Here is a 27,354-nt window from a genome sequence, read left to right as displayed (position 1 = left end):
TGTGTTTGTGCATCCTGCATATACCACAGGTTGGAGGTTCAAACCATAAGCATAAATACCATACTGTACCATAAATGAACTAGTCATTAGTCACTCCGTTTATTTTTCTTTTTCCTAGAAGCTGTAGTCATCCAGTTGTCCAACAGACCTCGGATCTCGCTGAGTTTTCAGCTCACTGAACAAAAAGTACTGGCATTTCTTTGTGCAAAAATGAATGTAATACTTTCTGCCCATTCTTGCTACCTGGGATGGAACCTTGAGAAGAGCAGGCTCCAGTTCAAACACATTTCTGTAAGGGAATGTGTTTGGTCTTGTTTTTGATAAGTTTCAAGTCTTTACAGATATACCAAAACTGAATGATTCCTCACCAAACGGAGACATTCTTATCATTTAATTACATCTTGAATTCTTCCTTAGAAACCTGAGGCAGGAATTGAAAAATTAAAGGAAAAGTCATAGAAAGGCTTGTAATTTAAAGCAAAGCCAAGCACTCTCTTGTACTAGTGCCTTGTAATGTTCCTTCCCCTTAAGCAACTCCAGTGTTCTAGAATTATTTTTCCCATTCTCAAGGTAGCAAAAAAAAAACCTTGTTAGAAGGGATATTCATTTAGGGCTTGTCAACAGATCATATATTTAAAAAGTGAGCTTGAATTTAATTAAAGAGTGAATTCTGAAATTTATTAATTAAATTGAATTAAACTGTAAACAGTTCTGTGAACACTGTTAAGCACACCTTTGTGGCTTAATCTACTTAATCCCTTCAGAATAGAAAAAGCATCTATGTGACATTTTAATTTAGTTTAACCAATCCATTTTAAAGAAAAATAAGAATTAACTTTCCTGGGTGTCCTCATTTGTGCTTTTTTCCTTCCTCGTTGTTTACTGTCTTCACTTAAAGCATACTCCCCTGTTGTGGGACAGCTCTTATGCTGTTCAGATCCAGACCCTTCCAAAAGGGAGAAAGCCTATTCTGCAGTTACATATAAACACTGCAAAATGTGAACATTGCTGGAATTTTTTTTTTTTTTTGCATGTGCAAAGCTTAACATTGAAAGCCATTTCTATCTGCCTATTGTTGCATTCAGCATGAGGAAGAGTAGCAAATTCCCTGAGCAGCCCATGAAGAATGGAGGTTAAGCTCTCAAGGCCACTTCAGCCTTCCCAAAATGAGTTTCAATAATCTGTGAGACATAACAGAAGAATGAAAGGGAATTTCAAAAGAGCCTTACTTTAAATAAAAACATACTTTGGCAATGCTACATGAAATGAAAACTGACATGTGTGACCATCATATTGACATGTTCATCACACCCTCAACAGACTGCAAATATCCATGGACACTCAGTGCCAAAAGCTGGAGCAGACAACCAGATGTGGAGCAGACAGTGGCTGAGTTTGCTCACCCAGCAGGGATGGGGAGAAGCTTCTTTGTTGGGGCTACAATCCATCAGTTCCTCTCTGGACAACCTCAGCAACAGAGACAGCAGCATCCCTTCTCCTCGTGGGATGTTTTGGGGAAGAGGTTTTCTTCTGTTGGCTGATGGAAAGCCCTCTAGGGAGAGTGTTGTAGCAGGAGCACAAGGAATTTTAGGATGGGGAGTGGTGTTACAAAATATCAATTCTCTGCAGTTATTCAATGTCATACAAACATGTGAAGCTGAATTTGTGTTTACTGGATGCAAGTGTTCCAGCACATTCCTTGATCAGATGTCTGTACCTCAGGGAACTGGGCTTCTGCTGAGATTTTGCATTACACCAATTTAATACAGACTTCTATTAGAGCCACTTCTGGCTTGTTTTAATTCACGACTATTTGTGCCAATAAATTTCTTTGCTAAGTTAAGGCCAGGAAGCAACAATTAGTCCAGTCCTGAGCACCTTTAAATCTGATCTGTGTATATATATATATATATATATATATATATATATGCAATGTCTGCATGTAGATGCCAAGACACAGCTCTGCACAAGCACAGGAATAATAGACATGATTACTTGCAAACACAGTGCAAGCAAACATGCTCAAAAACCTCAGAGAAGGTTTGTTTTTTTTTTTCAATCTGTATTACAAAGGTCCCTTTCTGCACAATGTTTTCTGAATGTAGTGGGAAATGTAAATGTTGGGAAATCAATGCAGCCATGCAGATCACCAGGTATCCATGACCCACAACAAATGTGCCATTAGTCATTGGCCATACTTGTTCAGCTCTGAGTAATGATGAAATGATGCAAGAAATATTTCAATCAACCAGTTACAGTAAAATGGAGGTTAATGTCAAAACAAAGGGATTGACAAGAATGTAGTGGTACAGCCAGCTTAATTTTTGGGCAGCTAATGGTGAGCAAGGATGTCATTTAGCTCTGCAAACAATGTACAGCCCAAACCAAAGTTCTGGGGAAGTTGCATCCTTGACCAAGGAGCCAGGCTCCTCCACCTACCCCCTTCCTTAAGGCCCACAATTCTGTCAAGACAGTTTATACAATAGTTGAACAGTGGAAGGTCACTGACTTTCTTTGTAAATCACCTGAGAGGAAATAGGATGGGTTTGGAAAGTAAAGGGAATGCAAACAAGCCTGGGAGAAAGAAACAAAAGAACTCAGAATGATGACTCTGAGGGAAAAGGGAACATTCTGAGTAACAACAATTTTGTGATTGTCAAGAGACAAGTAAATAGTGTTCTGTAAATATTAGTAAATAAGGTTTCAGTCCTGAAGCACACTGTGCACATATGAACATACTGTGTTTAATGAATCAGAAATACTTATCTTAACACACACTTAAGGAGGAGAAAATTTGACCCAAACAATAAAAACTAAGTTGAAAAATGGCAACTAAATTGTGAATTGAAGAGTCACTCCTGAGCCACTGAAGAGTGGACTGTGACACATGGGTTTAGGGAAATGAGTGACATTCCAATTCTGCTTCAGAAAGCTGTACCACTCTCCCCAGGTCCCTGCTGAATGAGGTATGTGCTCTCCTTGGTCTCATTGTCTCACCCTTCTTGTCTGCTTACACTGAAAACTCTTTCAAGAATGTATCTTTCCATGTAGATTATATTAACCGCTTCCATAACTTCATTTAGCTGCTGCTTGGAATCATTTGTTTTTAATTGCTCTGAAAATTGCATGAGAACAGAAAATATCCCAATAGAAAGAGGAGAGAGCTTTTTGGGCCAGAGCTGCTGCTGTGCCTTGACCTTTTTCCAAGCACAAAAAGTGCATTGCTTTGTCTCAGCCCAAAAGCCACCTTGCCCACATTAATGCATGCTGCCAATGTAAAATGGGATTTATTTGCCCCACAGGCAGCAAGCTGAATCAAGAGTCCCCACAGGGACAGTGATGCTAGAGCATTTAATTGTAGACATAACATTGTTCTGTAGTGGATTTCCACACTGACTGGGCTGGAGATGACCGGGAGCACAGGGAGTTGCCATACATTCTATGTCTCCCTCCCCACCGTGGGTGACACGTCCCTGATTATCTGGGACGAAAGAGAGTGCTGGCTCCTTGGAGGAGTTGGGTTTTGCAGCTCAGCCACTTCCAGAGCCACTTCATCACCTCCAGGAAATGCTGTCATGGGTAAATGAACCCCACCAGAAGCTGAAGTTTGATTCTTGGTAATTCATGGGTGAATATGAGGTTGCCTCAGCCTTGCAGACAGTGTGGGACTGAGGTCCAGACACAAGGAGCAAAAATCACTCTTTCAGAAAACTGCAGACTTTCTTCTTGCTGTGAAATCACAGGCTCAGCCCAGCTCTGCAGGAACTCGATATGATGGAGGTATTTTCTTGCACTGTATAATAAAGGGTGCAGACTTACTAGTGTAGTGATGTCCTGCTGTACTGTGGTGCCCTTACTGCACTCTGCTCTCTGCCTAATGGCTCTTGGACATGATCATGGCTTGAAGGTTTATGGAAGAACATGTTAATGAGGAAATGCCACTCTCTCATATTATTCTGCCCATGGAGGTGAGGGTTGATTTTTAAAGTTAAAATGGGTTGCTCACCTCATGATTCTCAAAGGGAGTTGGATGACAGACAACACACTTCTCCTTTCTGCACACAAATTGTCTTATCCACGTCTTTTGTGTTTTAAAAAATCTGACCCCTCTAGGCATTACTGTGCTATTTACACTTACTTTGCAAAAGACGAAAATAGACACAAGAGCTATTTCTGCCTTTCATAAAGCAATTCTAGTATTTCTTAGCTTGAATCCTGAGACACATTCTCTTCTCTCCCACCCTGCTCCTTCTCTCTGCACAGGATCCACACCATTAGCTCTGTGGTTTGAAACTGCATTTTTCTTCCTCTCAGATTATTCTTATCCGTTGTACAAAAATCCCTTTAACTGCTCCCCAGTCTTTCAGGCTCATCTCAGAGGGCATATTTGCATAAATATCACTGTGGTGGCACAGGAATCCTTTCAAAGGATTGCAGAAGCCAGGTGCTTAGTTTCAAAATTTAAAAAAGATTTTTCATTTCCATGCAAATATGGCAACTATATAATTCACAAAGTATCATTTTCAATATAGCACACAGTTAAGAAAATGTGCTTTTATAATTCTTTTCCACCCTTTGTATTACAACATGCTGTATTAAATTGATTAAAAATGAAAATACAGAGACATGTGCCTTTGCATATGTATGGTTGCATGGCCTGCTCTTATATTCTTTCAAGTGAGTATAATACCATCTTTCAAAAAATTGTAACTAAGATGTAAAATGTCAAGCATTGAACATAAAAAGTTTGTTAAACATTATGACAACTGTATCAGGAAGAATAATAAAAATAAAATAAACTCAGACCTATAAATTTATAAGAAATACACATTTCTGCTTTGCAAAATAAAAAATGTGTTCTCCCCTTCTTCAGTTTTATATCCTACTTTATACTATATCCTATAGTTTCTCCATAATTCACAAGTGATAAAAGGTACTGTCTGCATTGCCCATAATACATTATATCATCATCTATTTTCCAAGAGGGAATATTCTATCACCTTCTTGGGTCATCTTTGACTGAGTAGAGTATAATAAAGATTATGAGATGAGCTGTTTTCATAGCAGAGTAAAGTCAGGTTAGGAAGTAGAGGAGATCAGAATGCCCCTTCTTTTTTTCCTGCTAAGACCTCCCTTGGGACACCTCCTTCAAAAAGACTCCAGAAAAAGGAAAATTAATTTATTTATAGCACTTTTTAAACAGAAATTCTTGTTATGACATGACAATATCCAAACTTATGTCCATTTTAAAAATGCAAAACTGAAATAAAACATCTGCTTTGACTTAATGCCACTGAATTTTGTCATTTAAAAATATAAAGATTTTGACTTTAGAATTCACGTTTTTTTTAAAAACAGGCCCCTCCTCTTTCTCCCTCCACCTTGAAACCTCAAATCTGGAAAGTGTTTAAAGCAGTGTGTGAACATTCTGGTTTTCCCCTGCTACTCTCCCAGTCCCACTTTCCTGCTGTTTTCTAACAATTTCCAGTTGTAAGGAAGATGTGCTGGTTAAACAGAATGGGAAAAAAAGTCATTATATACAATAAAACCCAAAGAACACTGTGAGAAAGTTCTTCTCTTCACGTGTCCTCTAGAGATATAGACTTTGAAATAAAATGCTTCAAGCCATATATTCATCTCTCTTGTGTGTCTTGGTCCAAATGCATCACTGGGATGATTCTCTTGATGCTTAGAGCTGCACTGAGGAAGCATTACTGCTGTCTGAGGGGAACCTGTGGTGTGGTAACTACATCTGTGAAATAGGAACCATCCACTTCAAATAGGAATAGCAATACTTCCCTTCCTTTCTACAGTGCTTTGAGATTCATGGAGGAAACAGAGCTGAAGAATAACATTGCATTACATGTTTGCTTTGCCCTCAGTACAGAGGTTTTTAGCACACACAGTAAAGTGCAAAGAAAGAATGAGTGAAAAAATATGGATTTTTTTCTAACTAAGGCTGTTTCTGAAAAATTGCCATAGCTGCTCTTCATATGTGCCTTGTTAACCTGTTGCCCTGTATCTGAAAATGAGATGACTCCATTTGAAACTCTGTTGGTTTGGGATGACCCAAAGTCCCCAGGAACAAGTGATGGTCAACTGGAAAATAACTGAGGCTTGCCATGTTTCTCTCTCCTGGCTTTAGTATGTTCATCTGAGTATTTTTTGCTTTCCTTAAAAGAAAGCACTCCTGGCTGTTGGGGGGGGGGGGGGGCGGGGGAGGAGTACAAAGATGTCAGCAGCCTCCGGACCTTTCTAACACCACTGAATTACACAGGCAAAGGTCATGGGGCATGGTAAGAGCCAGAGCTGCTCTTCATGCCATGTCTACTTCTGAAATGGTCTGACAAGACTTCTAAAATAAGTCTGTCAAAAAGCATGACCAGAGTACAGTAAAAGGTAACTTTTCCATGATCGTCTCATTCCATAAATGACTAAATACAGTTTTATGAGTAATTTCTTGTAATTTTTCATTGTTCTCTGCTTGTCTTACTCTCTCTAGACCAAGACTCCTCTTGCCAGTTTCCTATGCTGGTATCAGAGCTCAGAAGGCATGCTTTGTGCTGGATATGGAAAGACACTGACCCCATCATCCCTAGGGAATCCTATTTTGGGTAGCCCTATAACTGGGAGGATTGGTAGGTCCACGGGGGTCACAGTGACATCTGCAGTACTTAAGGAAATTTCTGCCATCTTTCTTTTGGCCAAAGAAACTCACAGTGCCTTCTTCCAGGACAGAGCCTTCTTCCAGGACAGAGACCACTCTTGTTAGGAGCAGAAGAGTAAAAGTAAATGTGCTGCACTAAATATTTCCTATAGCACAAAGGGTGAGTTTCTTACTTAGCTTCCTCATCAATACCACGGGTGTCTTCGTACTATCTATAATTAATTTCAGAACAGCAGAATGCCACGTGTCCCCCTTTGGAGGAGCATTTTAGCAGTAATACTCCTGGATTCTTTGTTAGTCTTGAAGTTTTTGTGGGTATTTTCATTGCATATTTTGCTTTGAATGCAAAATTATTCCTCTGCATTGCATAATCTGGTAGTACTGAACTTTTCGTGACTAAGCTGGTAGGGCAAGGGGAGGATGAGCAGAGACAGCAGAGACTGTAGCTTTCCTTCCTCAAGTGGGATTGTTCTTTTTCTGTTGTTACAGCTGAGATAATCTGGACTTCTGTTCCAGCCTGTGCTAGCAACCAACAGGCACAGACAATCTGGTACCTAGAGACTGGTGGACTGCAGAGGGGAATTAATCACGTTATGTTTCTTTTTCATGGATCCACAAGGCTTGTAGAGAGGAAAATACGTGGCATGGCTTGCTGTGATAGCCTAAGCTCTTTCCCAGTAGGTTCTATTTATTGGCTCTACTATTGTTAGACCTCATGGTTAGTTTCAGCTTGAGTGTTTGGAAGTTAATTGGGTTTTATTCAAAGCAGTTTTATTGTGCGGTGACAACCATTCATAAGCTGTGTAAGACGGATTGATATTTTCATGGATATTCTGTTCCAGGGAAGTTTGTGGTTTCCAGTTCAATTCAATGAGTCAAGCTTCAATCCACTACTGCACAAGTTTTCATAACACTATGGACTGCAAAAGCACCACAAGGAAAACATCCACCTAAACTAATGGCAGCTGAATACATAATACTGTGGAAATGGCCAGTTTCTCTGCAAATTAGTGGCAAGCAGTAGTGATTTTCACTGGCTGTAATTTTCCTTTGAAAGTAAAAATGCTGCCTGTCAAAAGTGTCAACCTATGTTGCCATTTAATATTCTGAAATGTAATTATTTTCCCAAAAAAGGCAGTTCAGATCTAACCATCTTTCAACCCCTGTCCACTGAAGTCAATGGCATTCCAGAGAGAGAGACTAAGATTAGGTTTTGCCCACAATCATCTACCTTAAAGGGTCTACCTACAATGATCTACCTTAAAATGTCACTTGCTGCTGCTGGTGACAGTCAGTAAAGGCTGCCACTGAACTAGCTCTATATTTAATTTGATGTGCTACAGTAGATAAGGACAAATTATTCTGGAAAGAGTGGCTGAAACATGCTCCTGGGGTTTTTATGGTTGCGTGGTGTAATCCAGCCCTCGGCAAATCTGTTGCCCCACCAGTATTTTTCCAGTTGGCAATTCTTACATAGATTTGTTCCAGCTCCAAACAGAGGTGAACTAAGGCTGGAAATAGTATATTGCATATATATCTCTAAATGAGAAAAGGTAATTTTGCTGGATAAATAGCCTGATGTAGAAAACAGTACAATGTTTTTCTGTAATGATCAAGGTGATGGTGAATGCAGTAGAACTGCTCTGTAGAAATTAATTTTTTTTAAGGCCCATTATAACTGGGGGAAAAAAACCCCTCTCTTTCTAATTTTAGATTGCAAAATATGGGATTAGATATTTAACACTTCCAAAATTGTGCTGCAGACAGATACATTTGTGGAAATGCAGACAGGTGCATGGTATAGGGGCCATGGCATATCTCTTCAATTAACCAACAATTGTGCATGCCAATCTTCACAGCATTAGACTGTTTGCAAGAGTCAGAAGCAGGTATTGAGGGTGTGGAGAGCCTGCACTTTTTATTCATAAGGCTTTCTAAGGTTGAGGGCTTGAAAATCTTGTAAAACCAAGGCTTGGAATCTCAGGTAAGCTCTTTTGTGCCTCTGAATAGTTTGAAAATACCAGCTCCCAAGCTGTGCAAGCACCTGGATTTTTCTTAGATTCTCTCATTATGAATGAGGGAACTTTGAGTGTGTATTAATTAAAATTTGTGAACAGACTAATCAAATATTCATGCTATTTTTAAAAAAATAACAATAAAACCTCATGGTGTAATTCTAGATACTTTAAAATACTTTTTAAGGCTTGTAGCAAGCAGCTGCTGCTTGTTTGTAGCATCGCTGTTGCAATGAAAAGACTAAAATTGAACTGTCATTAAAATAAAGTCAAGGTAATTCAACACATTAAATTGTTGAAGACCTTTCAATATACCAACTTTTAAGCCATGGAGTACTGATCTAGCAAACATGCATAAGTTTGCTTTTTTCTCATTATTCTCTGTGTGTCCATGCCAAAATAGAACTTCTCCTTGCGGGTAAAATTAAGCAGTCCTATAGGGGCTCGTAGGAGTCTGCAAGATCAGTGTCTTAAATTTGAGGTGTTTTGTTTCATTTCAGTGACAGCTAAGTGGATAAATTGTAAGAACTTCGTTAATTTGCTTGGCTGGTAAGCAAAAACCTGGATATTTCACAGTTCTTTATTACGAGTAGTTACAATAAGTTTTTGGAGAGGTGGATGATCTAAGAAGCATGAAGATTTGCGTCTGGTGGTGGGATCTTGGGATGGAAACAGCAGTAGCTACAACTGTGCTAGAAATGTGTTTAGAAATATTCAGGTGTTTATTAACATTTCCTAAATTCCTGATACTGGGGTGTATCTGTTTTATTAAAAGAATATTGATCCTGAATCTGTGATCACGGGTTAACCCTGGCCATTAGTCACTCTATCAACTATTTCAATACTGTTTTGGTTTAAACTGTGTGAGCTGAGTAGTTGTTTCATGTGATGTGATGCACTTGTTCTTGGTTAACAAATGGCATAGTATGGTTTGCACTTGATTAAAAAAGCAAGATTTTTAATCCTTTACACTGTGTAGTACTTGTCACATAAAGTTTAAATTAATTGTATCCAGTAATTCATAAATTTATTATCAAAACCTGATCGCTCCCACATAGAAGAAAAACGTAGAAGATATCAAAATGAACTTTCTCCATGTATCGGTCCATTTTCTATTTTGCACAAATGAAAAGTGCCCAGCAGTGAACAGAGCAACAGACAACCAAAAGGAGGAACAAAATAACCACATGGTAGGTTTTGTCAGGAATAAAACCAAAAATTCTCACAGATTGCTACTAAGATTTCACAAGTGAACATTGACTTAAAATAGCTGTGCACTTATTCTTTCAGCCCCCTTTGAACTCATTATTGATGCTTTCATGAATACATAGCATACCAGAGAATAAAATCTCTTTTGAAAGCAATTTGTAGAGTTTCATGAATGTTAGTGATTAAGATCTTTGCTGTTCCTGTGTTAATCTAAAATATTTTACATCAGCAATACTTGAATAGAACCAAAACAGGAAATTAATAAACCTCATTAAAATCTTTTCAGGGTATGTTACTTAAGCTGTGAATCAGATGAGGAACTTGTCTAAACAGATTAATTTCAGTAGTACATAGCTTGTACAAAGTCATAATGATGTACACATACCTTACCCCAGCCAAAGTACTTTTGTTCTTTGAAAAGCTCTATTAGAAGTAAAAATCTGTAGAGACAAGTTGGTGAGCAGCCCCTGAGCCCCCAGGATACTGCAAACACCACTGAGTGCTGTTACCAAACTTTGGGTGCTACACATGGCCACACTGGCTGAAGGAAGGCATAGCCTCTGCTCAAAACATCCCAGCTGAAAGGAGAGAGTGCTTGCTTGCTGCCTGTTTTTTGGGTTTTTTTTTTTTTTTGGTTGTTTTTAATGGAGATTTGGATGATTCAAACTCCAGACATTTGAAGAAAATAAAAATGTTTGAATGCCTTATGAATGAGTCACAATGCAATTTTAGATCCGTCTTTTGGCATGACAAAGTATCCATTGTAGAGAAAGGATTTCCTGATCTCAAAAATGCTACTGAATCATTGGCTTATAAGAGCAAACTTTCTTTTTTTTTTTTTTTTTGCAATTTCTCTGCCATTAAAAAATAACTTTTTAAGCTTTCCATTTGAGACACAGCTTGGGTTTTTTTTTTTTTTTTGTCAAGCACTCTCAGTAGTATTTTCTTTGCATTTTCACTGTTGTAAATTCCTGTTGTCAGACTGCTTGGAAAGGAGAAAGAAGCAGCAACTAACACAGAGGGCAGGCAGAAAGATCTGGAATTTGCTACCTGGGGACCATTACTCTAATTTTCTTGAGTTTCTGACTTAAAACAGCCTGTATTTCTTTTCCACTAATCTTATTTTTTTTATGATCTTGCCTGACTTTTAAAAAAATAAAATAAATGTATAATGCTTACCTATGAACAAATTAAATGAGAATGTAGTGAAAGAAAACAAAGGTAATAAAAGAAAACAATAACAAACCAGTAAACAGAACAAAATTTCTTGAAGTCTTGTTTGTTTAGTTTCAAATAAATGGAAAAACATCAGAGATCTTGATTTCCCTTTTAAAATTGCCAAGAGGTTGTACAGTGTGTCATGCATCATTTTTGCACTCTATTTTTACACTTAAAACATATATCTTTGCAATGCATGTATGCATTTTAATTTGAATATTCAGAAGTTCAGTATGTTCAAAACATTAGCATTGGATCGTTTTAAAAATGTTGTCCTTTTTGTCTGTTGTTCATTATCAAGATATGAGATATGAGAAAATAAATAGTGATTCTACCACTGAGAAACACTGTCAATATTTTTACTTTGTAACAGGCTGGCCAGTCCTCTCTCAAGATAGGTCTTCTGGTTTTTATTGATACATTTATGCTACTTAATTGCATTTTTTGCATTTTACCTTTTTACATTTAACATCAAATAATGACTTTACATACTGGTGACATAGGAAATCAGTCTTGTGGCGTCAAGACCTGGAGTTCAGGGAAATCTGAGTTGCAAGTGCATTCACAGTTGTCAACAGAAATTTGCTACCTCATTTCAAGAGCTGAGATGGCTGAACATTGCTTCCTGAGTAAGAAAATACTGAGCACTATGTGAACCTTAACAGCTCTTCACAACTCTGCTTGCTACCTGTGTGCGTGCTGTATCTAAGTGTTTGTTTGGACAAATTTCCAGATTCTAGACTATGGGAGAAATAGTTTTGAGTGCTCCATGGATCATTGCATATTTTTGGTTCAGTGGCTACCTTCATACATTACCTTTTCAATTATACAGGAGACAGCAATCAAGTCAAGATTTGTTCATTTTTAGCTCACACTTTCAGTTGTAAAAGTCATTCACACTTTTAGTTGTTCTACAAGCACAGAAATTTTAATAAGGCAAATGTTGTCATTTCAAGCAAAATTAATTGGTGAGGCAAGAAAGAACGATAGGAATGTTTGCTTCTGACACAGATTCAGTATATATTACATTCATCCATGAAAAGATTTCAAGTATGATGTTACCTTTCTTTCCTACATCAAAGAAAGAATATTCAAGTCAAAGCCATGACATGTAAAGTTTTCTTTAAATGAATGGAAGCATGATATAAAAGCATTTCATATTTTCCTCCACAAATAACTATAATTCTGATTGTCTTAAGGGTATAAAGGACCCATAGCAATTCTTCAGAAAAGGAAAAGGAATGTGGCTTTTATCCAGGCTCAGTAATAATTTAAACTTAAAACAACCTTGTATTTGCCTAATTTTGTTGCAATAGTACTGGTAAGCATGGACTGGCTCATGGGTCCATGAGCAGACAGACAGACTGCTGGCACTGAGCACATCCCAGCCTCAGGAAGGTTTGCTTGAGGACCTGATCTCAAGCTGGTTCTTCTTTGGCTACAAAGCCATGATTTCACTGGTATATCAAGTTGAGGGCAAATAAACTGATGTCAGCAACAAACAATTCCAGCCCCAGGAAGAACAGGGATGTGGAATGCCAGACATATATTGTGGACCCTATGCAGAATCTCTGAACCATGAGAACTGCTTGTTCACCACCCTGCCTGCTCCCTTAGCAAGGAACTGAAGTCACCAAGCAAAAGGATATTGACAGAGCCAGAAAAGCCTTCAGAAAAGCTGATGTGGTTTCTACTCCCAAGTGACAAGAAACAGGACAAGAGGAAACACACTCAAGTTGAACTAGGGCAAGTTTAGATTGGATATTGGGAAAAAATTCTTCACCAAAAGGGTAGTGAGGCATTGGAAACGGCTACCCAGGGCAGAAGATGAGTAACCATCCCTGGAGTTATTTAAATGACATGTAGATGTTGCACCTAGGGACATAGTTTAATGATGGACTTGGCAGTGCTGGGTTAAGGGTTAGACTCAATGATCTTTTCCAGCCTTAACAGTTCTATGATTCTATGTCCACCCTCAGCAGATGCTAGCAGCTGTGCCCCAGTGGGCAGGTTTTCCACGTAGTCTATCACATCTGGCAACCCTTTCACTTCTAACTGATCTGAGAAAGATCTGTTTAAAGTCCTCAAATTTTTCTGTGGTTCTTATACTCTAGTATTTTACCACACACTTATCAGTAGGGAAACTTGATCACAGACAATTTGTATGTGATCATGGATCACATCGCGTGATGTGATCACACATGTGATGGATGGATTCTGGGGAAACAAGGCAGGCAGCTAATGAAGATTTGTAAGAATTTTCCAGCTCTTGAGTGTGCAGCCAAGAGACTCTCCTTAGCTGTGGAGACACTGGTGTAAAATATAATGCAGTTGTAGGTTTTCTGCATTTCTGAGGTGAAATGCCAAGTTTGAAGGATACCCTGTTTGAACAGCTTAACGAGCAGACAAGCGGGAGCCTGTGGGTTTGTGGCTGCTGCCCCACAGGGCACCACAGAGACCTCACAGCTCACGTACTCCTCTCTATGCTGAGCAGCCCTGCACACACCCCGAGCCTGCCCCAGCAGCGTATGGGTTAATGCCCGTGGTTCAGGTACAACAATTGTACCTTTGTACAACTGTATTAACCAACAACCTGCACAGAGTTTTGTGCCTGTGGAAGTCAGAACAACAGAATTGACTGCAGGGCAAATGCAAGGGACAGCTTGTGTTTCCTGGCAGTATTTATGTTGGCAATGCTTTTGGAAGCCAGCATGTTTCAGCCAGTGTTTACCCTTCTGCATATAAAAGAAATAGACAGTAGATTTGTTTTCAATGAAGGGGGAATATGATATTCCAAGCTCTGCTTTTTTTAACCAGCAATTTCCTTGTTTATTTTTTCTTTCCCATTTGTTTTATCCATATCCCTTTACTGCATTTTTCCTGAACTTTTCTTTCCCATATTCTTTTCCACTGCATACTTTCACTAAAGCTTCATTTACTTTTGAGGAGCATTTTAGTTTCCTCTTCTTACCTTGGTCATAGTATTTTGCTGATGTCAATCCTTATAATTTTTTCACCAAAAAAAGTTATATCTTTTGTTCACATAATAGCTATCTGCCTCTAGTTTACTTTTTATTTAATCGTACGTAATTAGATAACTATGGAATTGAATAGAGGGGTATTGGAAATAAGAATGAAGTGTTACAATGTGAAATTAATGGGCTTTTATGCACATTTCTTTTTCTTACTATTTCTTATTTACAGCTATTTGTTATTCTAACCACAAAACTGTGGTTATCATTTCTTTTTAGGCTGATTGATAAATCCTGAAGGAGCAGCAAAAAGATACTGGAGCTGTTGTCAGTTGGTACTTCAAATTCATAAATGCAATGAAAACAACTACTCAATTTTTAACTGTTTTAATCCTTTTATTGATGAACAGAAGGCACCTGAAATACACAGGCCATTTGGAGTACTTGAAATACTTGATTTTATGATTTTGACAAACCTGAAGCTGACATTCATGTTTGTCATTAGGGTCCAAGCTTCTTCCTTTCTTCCTTTCTAAACAGCCTGATATGTTCAAACTGACTCCTGAGATAGATCTGTGAGCACCTCCCACCCTTTAAAAGTACAGTTCCCTCCTGTATCAAGCTCACATCTCTGAGCTGACCAGCATATATTAGAGTATTTCAGTGATGATAAAATAGAAATGCTGCTAATGAACACGCTGCAATGAATGCTTGTGATTTCATAGTAATTATTGCAAAATAACAGGCTTCTGGGCCTTCCAATTTTTCTTGTGTTATGGGCTCTATTCTATGTCCCTTGGGGTTTCATTATTGAAGATATTCAGTGCTGCATATTATAGAAGCCACTCAAAGAATTTTTTTTTCCACAGGAGAGAAAATATACTTCCAGTGTGTTCTCATTTGAACAAACAATTTTAAATTATTTATAGCCAAGTTCTTCAGACTTACTAATAAATTTTATATAAGATACTGTGGAAAACAAACATACAGGAGATCTTGTTGAACGATGTTATAACTGTCAGAACATTTGTCATTTCTGTAAAGTGGCTAATAACCCAAAACAGCATTAGGAAGGTAAAAAATTCTGAATTTTGCAGGTTTCCTGTTCACCACTGAGCTGTGTCACAGGGGTAAGTTTTCAAGGGTGCCAAGTGGGCTTTCACCTTCTCACCAGGGCTGTTGGGTTCAGCACTGTGTCCCCATGAGCCATTCATGGGGACTGTTCCTTGATCCAACTTTTTTTTCCCATGTCAGTTGGGTTAGTCTCAAGTGGTGCTCATTGCTTTGGTAATTTTTCTTCACAAATATTTTCTTTCTCTTTACTGTTATTCACCAGTGTTATGACAGAAGAAGACCTGGTGTTGTCTGAACATCCCCTGTTTTTTGTGTGTCAGAAAGTTTATTAGCACTGGTGAGTCAGGGGAATGATTGTTTTAGTACTGGCACAATCACTGCAGTTTATTTTGGAAATAAATTGCTGGGAAGAAAGCTGTAAGGAAAACGTTTGCTGATGCTGCACATAGCTCCTAAAGAACCTGACCTTGCAGTTCCTGCAAAACCTGACCTTTCCCTATGTTTTATATCACCCTTATAAAGTCAGCTTGCATTATCTGGTGGCAATTTCCAAACTCAAGAAATCATACATAAAAGGCAAATAAATTTGAGAGTTTGCTCTAGTCTCTGTCAGAGGTCTGCACAATATTTCCCATGAAGCATACACTTTATAGAAGACTGAAGTGCATGCTTTGTTCCAAGAGCTCTGTCAAACTACCACTGATCATGGCACGAAGACTACCTGGGCAGCCCTGGGGTCTGCACTGTCCACCCTGATAGGGAAACAATACATTGGGCAGAGAGAGGGGAAGGGTAGATGAAGCCCTTGGAAGGCACATGGAAGCACATGGAAGTTTTTAAAGCAAATTATTGAGCAATGTGGGGTGAGCTAAAGTACTGATTAATGCCTCAGAATGAAATACTTTTAAGTATTGCATCTTTTTCTTGACCTTGAGAGAGCACAGAATGCTCTTAAGCCTGATTTCAGCCTTTATTAATCAAGGGAAAAGAAATTGTGTTCCTTGGACTGTATCCTTTGCTGTGATGTACTTAGGCTAAATTATGCATCAAGTTTACAATGAATATTTTGACAGTCCAAACAGATACATTAGTCATTCTGCATTAACTCAGTTTCTAGGGGAGTGGGAAAGTGCACTATCTGTTCTTATGGTATTAGAAAATATGCCTACACCGAGTTCACATGATATAAGAATCATGAACTTTCTTTTCCAAGGCACTGTTTCAAAACACTGAATGGATTTGATGTAGAAAAATCACTGCAAGATTTGCAAAGATATGATCCAGGTGGGTCACCTGAAACTTTGCATTATTAAATCCACAATGTGGTGACTATTACTTCTTTGAATGTTTGTCTCCAGATTATATGGGGATCTTTACTTTAGCCAAATACTTTTACTAAACTTGAAAAAAGGGATTTCTGAACTAATTCCCACAGTCAGATGGATCACATGTCACATCACACAGCATGAGGTTCTGTGTTGCCCTGATCTGTTGGCTCAGTTCCCAGGCTGTTGTAGAGGATCCATGGCCATCTCTTCTCCATTCTACTGAGGGCAAAATTGAGAGATTTTACAACAATGTGAGTAGCCTGGGGAATGTCAAGGGATATGACTGAGGTGGGATTTAACTATACCCAGTAAGAATGGATTTTGCCTTGGACTTGTTCATGTTTGCCCTTGTAATAGTTCACAGGAAAGACACTGGCACTGTTTTAAATAAATCAGAGTAGACTCCAAATAGTTGCAAAGTTGCCTATTAATTAAAGATACTTATGCTTATGATCCCAGACAGCCAACGTGGCTGCAATGCTGCTAACCTCAGATTTGCAGTAGAATTGTAATGTAGATGACTTCATCTGGAGCACCACATCAGGTGTATACTCACTGAAGTGATAAAAACATTGCACTATAGAATGTGACTTTATGAATGCGTATTTTAAATATGCTGTCTCTGCATGGTGGTGTGCTGCTGAGGGAGTCACTGACATGCTGCTTTACTCTAAAGATCTGTGCAAAGCCGCAGGTATCTGAAACAGACTTGAGTTGCAAGATTGAGCTAATACCAAAATGGCTTATGTGTACAAAAACCAAACTTGGGGTTTTTTTCTTTCTGAAATGAAACCCAGAAACCTGTTACATACTTCAGCTCACAGTACTCTAGTTAAACTGTCACTGTGAAGCATATTTTCCAGATCTGAGAATATACAGGGAACTGTAAAACACACAAGAGGATGACTTTATATAACTGTGGTGTGTTTCCTCACAGAATATGGCTGTTCATCTTTATTAGCCATGTGGCTAAAGACCTCATTTACATTGGTCCAATTTGAAAAAGAAAAGCCCCTAACTCAAGAATTTGTTCTGATGACCCTTTACAAAACCCAGGTAAGAAAGACTGAGATTTAAATCATCCATGAGCTTAGACAGATTGAGCTGCACAATTCTATTTTTTATTTGACTTCTTTAAGGACCATGTTGCAGTTTGGAGCTTTGAAAATGGTCAGGATTTTGCACTGTAATGGATTACCAGAGTACAGAACCAGCTTTAGTAATGCATTTTCTATCCACCAATCAGAGCTAAATATTCTAAAATCCTATTGATATTAGTGAACTCTCTGAAGTATTTTGCCATTTTTGTGATAATCAGCAGCAAATCTAAGCCTGCCTTCTATAGTCATTACACATACACCGCACTCCCATAGTATTTCCCACAGGCTGCAGTCCAGCCTTCACCTGGTGCCTGGGGATGCAGTTCTTTGTGTGACATCCACTGAGGCTGGACCCCAGTGGACAGATGCCTTAAGTTTTTATAAAGTTACTTAACAGATGAACCAACACAAAAACCAATTAATTACTGCCTTTTTCCTCAATTCTAATACAGCATTCTGTGCATGTATAATAATAATAAACTATAAACAAGAACAGTGTTACCTTTCTAGTTATAAAGAAAAATGTGTATCTAAGTGTTATGTTCAGGAATAATACAGGTTTTTCCCAGTTTTCTTATGGTGACTGATCTGTATTTCTGCTCCTATAAGCTTAAGGCTGAACCCAGCAAGACTATGAATGGGAGAGACAAGACTCATCCCAGTTTCTTCATTGTCCCTTATCAGTGAAGGCACATTGACCCAAGCTGTGAAAATGAGAGACAGAGCAAAGAAATAAGTACAGTTTACTTAGTGTCCCTTCACTGTGTTAAGAAAATCCATACAAGGTAAAGTGAAGTCACATACTAGGCACAGCTCCTGGAGAGGGCTTTGCTAAATCATTTTTATCTTTCAATTACTAATTTTTTACAGAAGACCTTTAACAGCACTATCATCCAGCTCAACTTTCATAAGAACCAAAGAATTCGTATTCCTTCAAGTTTGTTGATCAGTGCTGTAGAAAGTGATAATATTTAGAACTGATCAAAACTAATATTAATTCTGTTGCTGAATTCAATGTTTTATTTTGTTTGAATTGGCCCCCAAACTGCCATAAAAAAAAAAAATTAAACTTTCCAGAATATTTTACTTAGGTTTATCTGACTGTTTCCCCTTCAATAAGACTGAAATACTTGGGTTGGACTAAGTCATAAAGAAGGCTGAAATTAATATTTTGATAACACTATTCACACACAAAAAAAAGTGAAAAAATTAATACATCCCTGTGAAATGTTTCCTGTAACCCCCTCATCCATGTGGATAACAGATCATTTAACAATTTTGACTGCACCTTGCTGTCACAAGAGAAATAAAAATGTAAATATCAAAAGAGTCACCCCTAAACTGAGTTCTTTTATATAAAAGAAAGCCTATTATATAAGGGACTTGATGTCTTTGACCTACCAATTTCTCTGGTGAGCTAAACAAATTTCAGCCATCTGTTTTCAGTTATCTGGCACAAGTGCGTATTTCTCATAGCTTAATCTTTGATTAAGATGAGAAGGGAAATGAATAATTTAATTGAATTGCATTTCTATTTGGAAGATTTATTCCCAGGATTAGAAGCTGTCTCCTCTCCCAGGTCACAAGAGCATATGAATCCTGTGTCCTTAAGTCTACTCCTCTGTGGATGTTTGCCTGCATCATGAAGGATGTACATAATCTGATACCACTGATGGAATTACATCAGAAGAAGGATCAGGGCTGGAAAATCTTAGAGACCAAAATGTACTCAGAGCTGCATGGGATACTCACAGATAACTTGCTTCCTTGTGGTTCAGTTTGGTTCTAGCAAAACATGGTTAGTTTTCTTTTTTAAGCTTGCTACATTTTTTTACTAAATTTAAGAAAAATAAAATTCTCTCTCTTTTTTTTTCCCTTGTAACCTTTCTAAAGTTGTTAGAAGAGTGCAGAGTTGTCTCAGATAACCAAATACGCATGAGAAATTTTGGACAAGCCAAAATCCACCTACTAAAGGAAATTATTTGAGATTTCTCTAGAGATAGCACTGAAAATTCAAAATGTGGTTGGATTTACTCACTATTGCTGCAAGGTAATTGAAAATGGTCTCTAGGCCTTTAGTTCTTACAGTTTTTTCTTCTTCATAGCACACGGTGGAAGAATTTATCTGGAAACGGTCCAAATCACTCAAAGACATGTCATTTCCTCAGTTTCTAGGGCAAGAACAGCAGAAAGTTGTTTTAATCTTTCCAAGTAACATAGTTATGTAACTTTATATTTTATGAACTTGCATTCCTTCCAATTAAAAGTACTATTTAATTAAACATAGGAGAAGACTGATAACATTAATCAAGGGAACATGAAAATAACTCATTTGTCTCAGCAATATTGAAATTCCTTCAGTAATAACTTAGAAGAACAGATGAAGAATGCCACCTACAGTTAAGGATGAGAATCTTGGTCTCACCCACCATTATGCTAAAATTCAGAGAGAGTTCAGAGGATTGTGATTTAAGGTGAATGCAGGTGAATTGAGGTTTATCTTTTTTCTAGCTAAAGAGTTATTAAACTATGCAAAATTTCTCAATACAAAGCATTCACTATTTTGAGATACTCTGCAGTACTGACAATAGCTGCAGGCAGTTTTGAGTGTGGATCAGGTTGTTGCAATAGGCAATGCTAGAGCAAAAATAATCTAGAGTAAAGTATTTTATTCATCTCTCTTGTCTGTTATAAAGAACTCCCAGTAGGACAGCAGCACCACTGGCTATTTCAACCTAATTACTCCAGTACAGTGACTGTGATCCAATTGTTCAGATGCTGACTTCTTGCCCGTCTGATACCGTCCAGCTCTGAGCCCTCTGTGACTCTTCTTTGCTTTCCTTGCAGAATGATGCATATGCTGCTTCAAAAAGGTGGGACACACAAAGAGTATCCAAGACTGTGCTCTGGGCAAATGAATGCAGTGTCTGAGCTTTCAGTCTGTGGGATGTTTTCCAACTTTTGACAGCAAAACACTTCTGAGCAGAGCTTGCACAAACAACAGTCCCTTAAATTCTAAACCTGGCCAAGCTATGCATTCTTTGGGCATTATTAAGGTGATTAAACTTGTGTTATACACCAGCACCAGGTTGATGTTTATTTTAGAAACAGCTGAGAATAATGAAACTGCCGTTTTGCTCTCTGTTTTGGCTATAACTTTGACTTTACTTTAACTGTTGGTTTTCTAAAACCTTTCTGCATATTGTGTAGAGAACTGTACCTTCCCTGCAACTTCAGGCTGAAGCTCAAAATGCTGCCCTGCCATGATGGACCCCTGTGCACCATGGAGCATCCCTGACTATGGTTGAATGACAGGCTGAGGTCCACGGTCAGAATCATGACTCAGACATCAACTCCTGGCCTTGACTGCAGTGACCTGCTTTTTTAACTTTTCTCTAAAACAGAGATAAAGCCTGCTTTGAGAACACCATGATATTTCAAGTTTATAAAAGGTTAAATGTAAGAACAAGGAAGTGCAGAGTAATGATTTAATAGACTTCCCCATAGCATATAAAAGTCTTTGAAAGTAAATCTGTCCTGAATAATAAAAACAAGACATAATGTAAAAAGAATAAAAAACATAGCAGTGATCTTTTGGGTCATTGGTTTTGGTGGGTTTTTTTTTTTTTTTTTTTTTTTTGGTAGTTTTTTTTGGTTTGGTTTTGTTTTGTTTTGCTTGGTTTTGGGTTTTTTTTTGTTTTTTTGTTGTTGTTGTTGTTGTTTTTTTGTTGTTTTTTTGTTGTTTTTTTTTTGGTTTTTTTGGGTTTTTTTTTTTGTGAGAAGGCCTTCACCAACTGGATGTTGAACAGCACTTTACCAATGGTTCCATTGCCATGAGTCAGGTAACTAGCACACAGATCTGGCTTCCTGTTTTGCTTTGAAAGATTGGCTTTTTTGTAATCTGGGTGTTGCTAACCCAAATCTTTTCTTCTGTGAGTCTTTACACGATAGCTCAGCAGAGACTGCCAGGCTATTGCAAGATATGCAGTGCTCTCAGTGTTATCAAGGGTATTGTGAATATTGTGACCTTTTTGGTTTTAGCCTAAGGCTCCATTTTCTGGAATTCTGGCAGTAAATCCCTTTGAAAATGAAAATAAGGCCAACAGTTTCAAGATCAAGGGCAAACAGAGCCCAGGATGTTTATACTTTGACAAAATGCTACTGAGCAGAGCATGGAAAACCATGAGTGATTTGACCATTGATTCCACAGAAAAACTGAGTCTTTCACTTGCATTTGCTTCCTTCAGAGTACAGGGGAAGAGGATGGGTTGAACTATTAGGTTGCCAGTATACAAACAACCAAGGAAATAACTTTATGCTGGAAATTGTGAGCGCCTCTTGCTGACTGGTATCAGCTAGCAGGTGTGTGTACTTGCTGCCTGCCAGGGTGGAGGTGGAGGGACAGCTCTGTCTGTCAGTTCTGTCTGTCCTTCCATTGCTTCCTTTTCCTCACAAAGCAATATACCGGTTTCATACAAGGTCAAGCCCTTTGTGCTTTTAATTTTCTTTAGGTCATTGGGAGCTGTGTGAGAGGCTTGAACTCAAAGAATTACTTCATACCAGCTGAGATATCTCTCTAAATTTGTGTAGCTTCTGTTTCCTTTAGTGCAAGAATCAGGAAGATAAAAGGTAAGAATCAGCTGAGGTCTCAGTGGTTCCTCTGCAGAACTGCAGCTGCGGTTTTGGCTGCGACTGTGCCCCCTCTGAGGCAAGGTCATTTCCTTCCTCAAAAGGCCAAGCACGCCAATGCCTACAGGCAGCAGATGGCCTTTGGGAAGGAGCTGGGTGCTGTGGTGGGAAGTGCTCTGGGACAGGGCTGTGGAGGCTCTGCTCAGGAGCTCGAGGTGCAGAGTGTTTCCCACCATGCTGGCAGCATGGCCAAAGGTGCATTATCTTGATAAGAATGGAATAATTTTTCAATGGGCAGTTACAGTGCTGAGATGTTAGGATTTCTCCTTTTCCTACTTCTTTTAGTAGTTTTCTATAGCTCAAATTTTATGTTTTGATTTGAGCAAGGCAAAAATTCTGGGGAAAGGTAACAACATCCCCGGGACTTTCTGTTTCATTGCAAGCCACCAGCAAAACACTCATATACTGAAAGGTAGTCTGAGAGGAGGCACTAAAGGCTGCTCCATCGCTTTCAAGAATGGGAGCATGACAAAGGCTGCTAAAACCAGGGAAAACCAACACTACCTTTTAGCAAAAATTAAGGTTGTCATCACAGATGTGTGTTTCTGATTGAAGTTTTTGGAGGTGGTGAAAAAAAGATTATACATTTATCTGTATCAACATAGGAAATGCAGATTGACATTTCTTATACTGATTTTTACTCTATGTCAGTTTTTATGTAGTCAGGCTTGTGGTCCAACAAATATTAGAAATATTTAAAGGTACCTTCAAGGGATACTTCTGAAAGTGATTTTTTTTTTTTTGCTTTTTTGTGGGGAGCGGGGGGCAGAAAGGGTTTGGTTTGTGTGTGTGTTTAATTTTTTCAAAATCAATGCCTATTATTCCAAAACCTTTGATTTGGTGAATAAATGCATTCAGTGTAGATGGTCATAACCTTCCTGGGAAAAACAGGGAGCTTATAGAGACAAAAATAAGAGCTAAATGTGGAAGTGATTAGTATAAGACCACGAGGAGCACTCATGTCTTCAGGAAACCATGTGGCCATTTGCATTTACATCCCCTCTAACACATTCATTGTTGAAGCCTAGAATCTGTCAACAGCATAAATCAATCCCCTTGCACATAACACTGAGTTCAAGTTTATTATACCATCAAGGTGGAGCTCGGTTATCCCTGCTGTCATGCTGCTTTAAATAAGCAAATAGATGAAGCTAATTTAAATTTCATCTGGTTTTCGAAAGGACGGACCTCTGTGCTTATATTGCAAAGAATTTGTGTTGGATTGGATTGGAAATAACAGATCTGAGTGGGGAAATTTTTAAGAGAGGCAGAAGTGAAGGGGAGTGAAAACTGATACTGAGTTTTTACATAATGCATCAAAGCTTTGGCAAGGTTATTGGCTTTATGAGTGTGCAACTCTATCTCCTAATATGAATTAATTTCACCCTCATGACAGAGCAGTGAGTATTATGCTGCAGAGCTGGGCATTATTTTTTGGGCCCTCGTGCAATGAGCCCAAACTGGTATGACAGACATATCCTGACTGTTGGGTTTGCTTGCTCTTTCCCTAGAAGAGAGAATGGGACAGCCATTTATGTTGTGGTGTGAATATATGAAAAGAATTACACAACTCAAATAGGGATAAAACTAGTGACATACTATGGAGACAGTTTTAGTACAGTTCATAATTCCCTCTATGCCTAATAGAAACTTCTGTAATTCCTCCCCACATTGTATAACAATTCTGAAATATCAGGTGGATGTGAATGTTTCACTTACAAGTTTCTGCACTTCTGAACTCAGAAATAGTTTTGATTTTTTTCCATTTTCTGCAGATAAGTTTCTTGATATCCCTGATATGCAGATGGAAAACTTTCCATTCTTTTTTAGACATCATGAAGCAAGAGAACTCAGAAAAAGATAAATTGTATTATTCTATTTTACAAATTCAACATTAATTTATGTGGCAGGCCTGTTTTAAATGATCCAAATAAAACTGTGTATACAGTTAATATAGTCCTGTTTGTCTGGGTAATCACCTTAATTGCATTGCTCTTGGGCTATTATGAAAAATTCACTCCCTCTTGGCTGCTTATCCTATCTCAGGTACTCATGGTAGTACCTGATGGTAGATCCTCAGTACAATTAACTATTTACTTTGAAAGGCAATGAGCACATAACCCCATATCCAGGACATTCAGCTGGGAGACCTCAATCCCTCCCCATTTTCTGGTTTGTATCTTAAAGACATTTACAAACAAACAAAACAAACAAATGAAAACAATTCAGCAAAGAATTCAGCACCAGTTCACCACACAGTTGATGACAAGGAGAGGCAAGATTGAAGTTCGATGTCCTGTTCTTAAAGAGCTGGTGGGAGAGAGATTTTAGCTGAGATTTCCCACTATTTAGCTAGTTGTTGCAGTCATTCAAGAACTGATGGTTGGAGAGGGAGGAATGGGGAAAACAGTCTCCACTTCTCTCCCTGTGTTCACTGACTATTATTAGATCATGACTAGTAAGGAAATGGGCATAATCATCCAGCTGTGAAAGCTGCAAAGCATTTGGATATTTCAACGAGCTGTGGGCTCAGGTCATGTCTGTTTGTGTTGGACACTGCAAGCAGAAGCTGATGCTGACAGAATATGGGTATTTGTAGGGCTTGGGAAGCAGGAGAATCAGCAATGTGGAGCTTTGGCACCTGAGCTCAAACCCACCTGTCTGTGGTAATGACACACATAGTCCTCACCATTAACAAAACTGCGTGTGCTGTGCTCAGTGTCTACCTCCCAAATTCTGTAATAGGAAAAAAAAGCTTCACTTTTGTTTTCACTGCACATCTTTAGCCTTGGCCTCTGTCAGTAGTTACAGAAAGTTATCTCTTTTGGCATGTGAGGTTTTGCTGCTGCAGACCTGTGTGTTCCCCAGAGCTCCCCATCAGGAGCAGCATTAATCAGCACTTTGGCAGCTTTGCAGAGCACACCAGTGAGGAGCGAGTAGCCAGAGGCACTTGCAGCGGGGCATCGTGGGGCTATCCCACGGCTGATGTGGGATGGAACTTCCCTGGGAGCAGGAGCCCACACCAGGCTGCCACTGCCAGCCCCAAGCTTCTTGTACTAGGAGCGGGATGTGGGACGGGCTCCAGCTGCACCTCCTCATGGACACAGGGAGCCATGACCCATTGGCCACTGCCTGCCAGTGACATTAATCACTTGCTAATGTGGTGCGTGTGCTTAGACTTGTACCAAAAATAAAGACGAGACAATGACTGATTGCAAAAGGATTTTCTTTATCCCTAATGAGCCACATGGAAGAAAATCTCCTGAATAATTTATCAGCCGGCTAATGACTGAATACAGCTTTTATAATGCTGACGAAATGGTGCTAAATTCATCGCTGATATACTCTGTGGAATTGCACTAGGGAGCAAGTTGGCCCAGTCAAGAGATTGCAGACATTTTTAACTGTTTCAATATCAAAGGGGCAGTTGAGTAGGTAGCAGCAATAGCTGAAGGAACCTTCAGGTTGTTTGAAATGAGCGAGATTTTTGATTTGCTCATTTGTGACATTAGGTCTACAAACAATACAAGAAAAGCTAATGAAGACTCTCATTTAGAAAAGATTGCATGTAGCCCTTCATTCCTGATAAACTGTAGTCACAGGAAACAATAACCAACAAATCTAAAAAAATATATACACACGATGTTGAAGTATAGCTCTTTCCTGTTGATTTAGCTTCTAAAAGTAATTATTTGTTGTCATTTCCCTTTCAAGCATAGGGAACTTATCTTGTCATCTATCAGAAAATATTCATTAAAAGGAACTATTTTGGTGATTATAAACTTACACGAAAAGATACTAAACTTTAGTGATATAATACAAGAAAATGAAGTAAGAAGCAAAAACTCTTCTTGTTCTTTATTCCCTCAAAATCTGGGTCCAAATTTTGTGAAAAAAAAATGTATTTGAAAAGAAGAAGGAATCCTAAGATAAAATAATTGAGTCAATTCTCCTGCTGCTTTTTATCAATGAAGGAAAAAGAGCCAGGAGGAAGGTGTGGATATGGACTGCTCAGGAAAAGTGACAATGGCAAAGACAGCTCACTTTGGCTAACTGGGAACAGTGAGAAATCCTAATGATTGGGCTTTTATGCAATAGGCATTGAGTGCATAATAATTTTAAATTTAAAATTAATTTCCTGGTAGTTTGTTCTTAATAAACACAAAAGTCACAGCATGGGAGGAAAGAGAGGCCAAACTTCATCTCCTGAGCAATTAGGATGTTTCCACCCCTACTGTGTCATGTCAGTGTGCCTTAAAGTGTTGCCATGTATCAAGTACAAATTCTGGAAATCCGCTGAGTGCTTTGGAAGCTGATGGATATTTCTGCCATCGCCACTGTATTTCTGCCACAATTATCAGCGTGTGCTAAACATAAAGGCTAAATTTCATGTTATAGTAAAATTGCACATTTTCTGGTTTCAGAGCGAGCAGATCAAAACCGCTGTTGTATAGCAAGTTCTGCAAGCACTTTGGAGCTGGCATTTATGGGATCAGAAATGACGCTTAGCACATAAATTCAGCGTGACACAGACAGCAGGTCTGGCTCACCGCACAGTTGTTTTACGAAAGCTCCAAATCCTCCAAGTTTACAAGGATAGTAAATTCCGAAAACATACCAGTTACTAAGCCGAAGAATTAGACATTTACAACTTGTGTTTCCCCACGGATATTCCCTGCGAACATAAATCCGGGCGTGCGTCACAGCTGCTCCCCTCGTGGGGAGACTTTCCTCGCCTTTGCGAGCAAAGACAAGGCAACGGCAAATGCTCCCTGAGCTCCATGGCATCCCTTCCAAATGCCACGGCTGGGGTGGGACCGGAGACACATCGCAGCGTCCTGCGGCCCCGCGCTGCTCCTGTTTTGGGTGAAAAGTCCCGGCTTTCGGCGCCTCAGGCGGCGCGGGCCCGGCGCGAGCGGCGCGGCGCTGCCCCCTGGCGGCCGCGCGGCCCCACCGCTGCCCCGAGGGCGCTGAGGGGCGAAGTCGCCTCTGACAGAGCGGGACAGAGCCGGGGACCTGCGCTCGCAGCCACCTCCCCACGGGTTTGCACCCGTGTATTGGAGGTCAGCGTGGGGGCGTTTA

General features: G+C 39.1%; 1 long non-coding RNA gene across 1 annotated transcript; it reads right to left on the bottom strand.

Annotated features, from left to right (window-relative positions):
- Positions 1–74: 74 nt before the first annotated feature.
- LOC128805430 (uncharacterized) lies at positions 75–27,111 on the bottom strand. The gene is made up of 3 exons (XR_008436433.1): positions 26,891–27,111; positions 19,618–19,754; positions 75–148 (listed from the first exon to the last, which is right to left on the bottom strand). It is a non-coding gene; the product is annotated as an uncharacterized LOC128805430 (long non-coding RNA).
- Between the last annotated feature and the right edge of the window lie 243 nt (positions 27,112–27,354).

Source organism: Vidua macroura, chromosome 3, assembly GCF_024509145.1.
Source record: "Vidua macroura isolate BioBank_ID:100142 chromosome 3, ASM2450914v1, whole genome shotgun sequence".
Lineage (NCBI taxonomy): Eukaryota > Metazoa > Chordata > Aves > Passeriformes > Viduidae > Vidua > Vidua macroura.
Note: the sequence above shows the minus strand (reverse complement) of the source record. Positions and strands in the feature narration are given on the sequence as shown.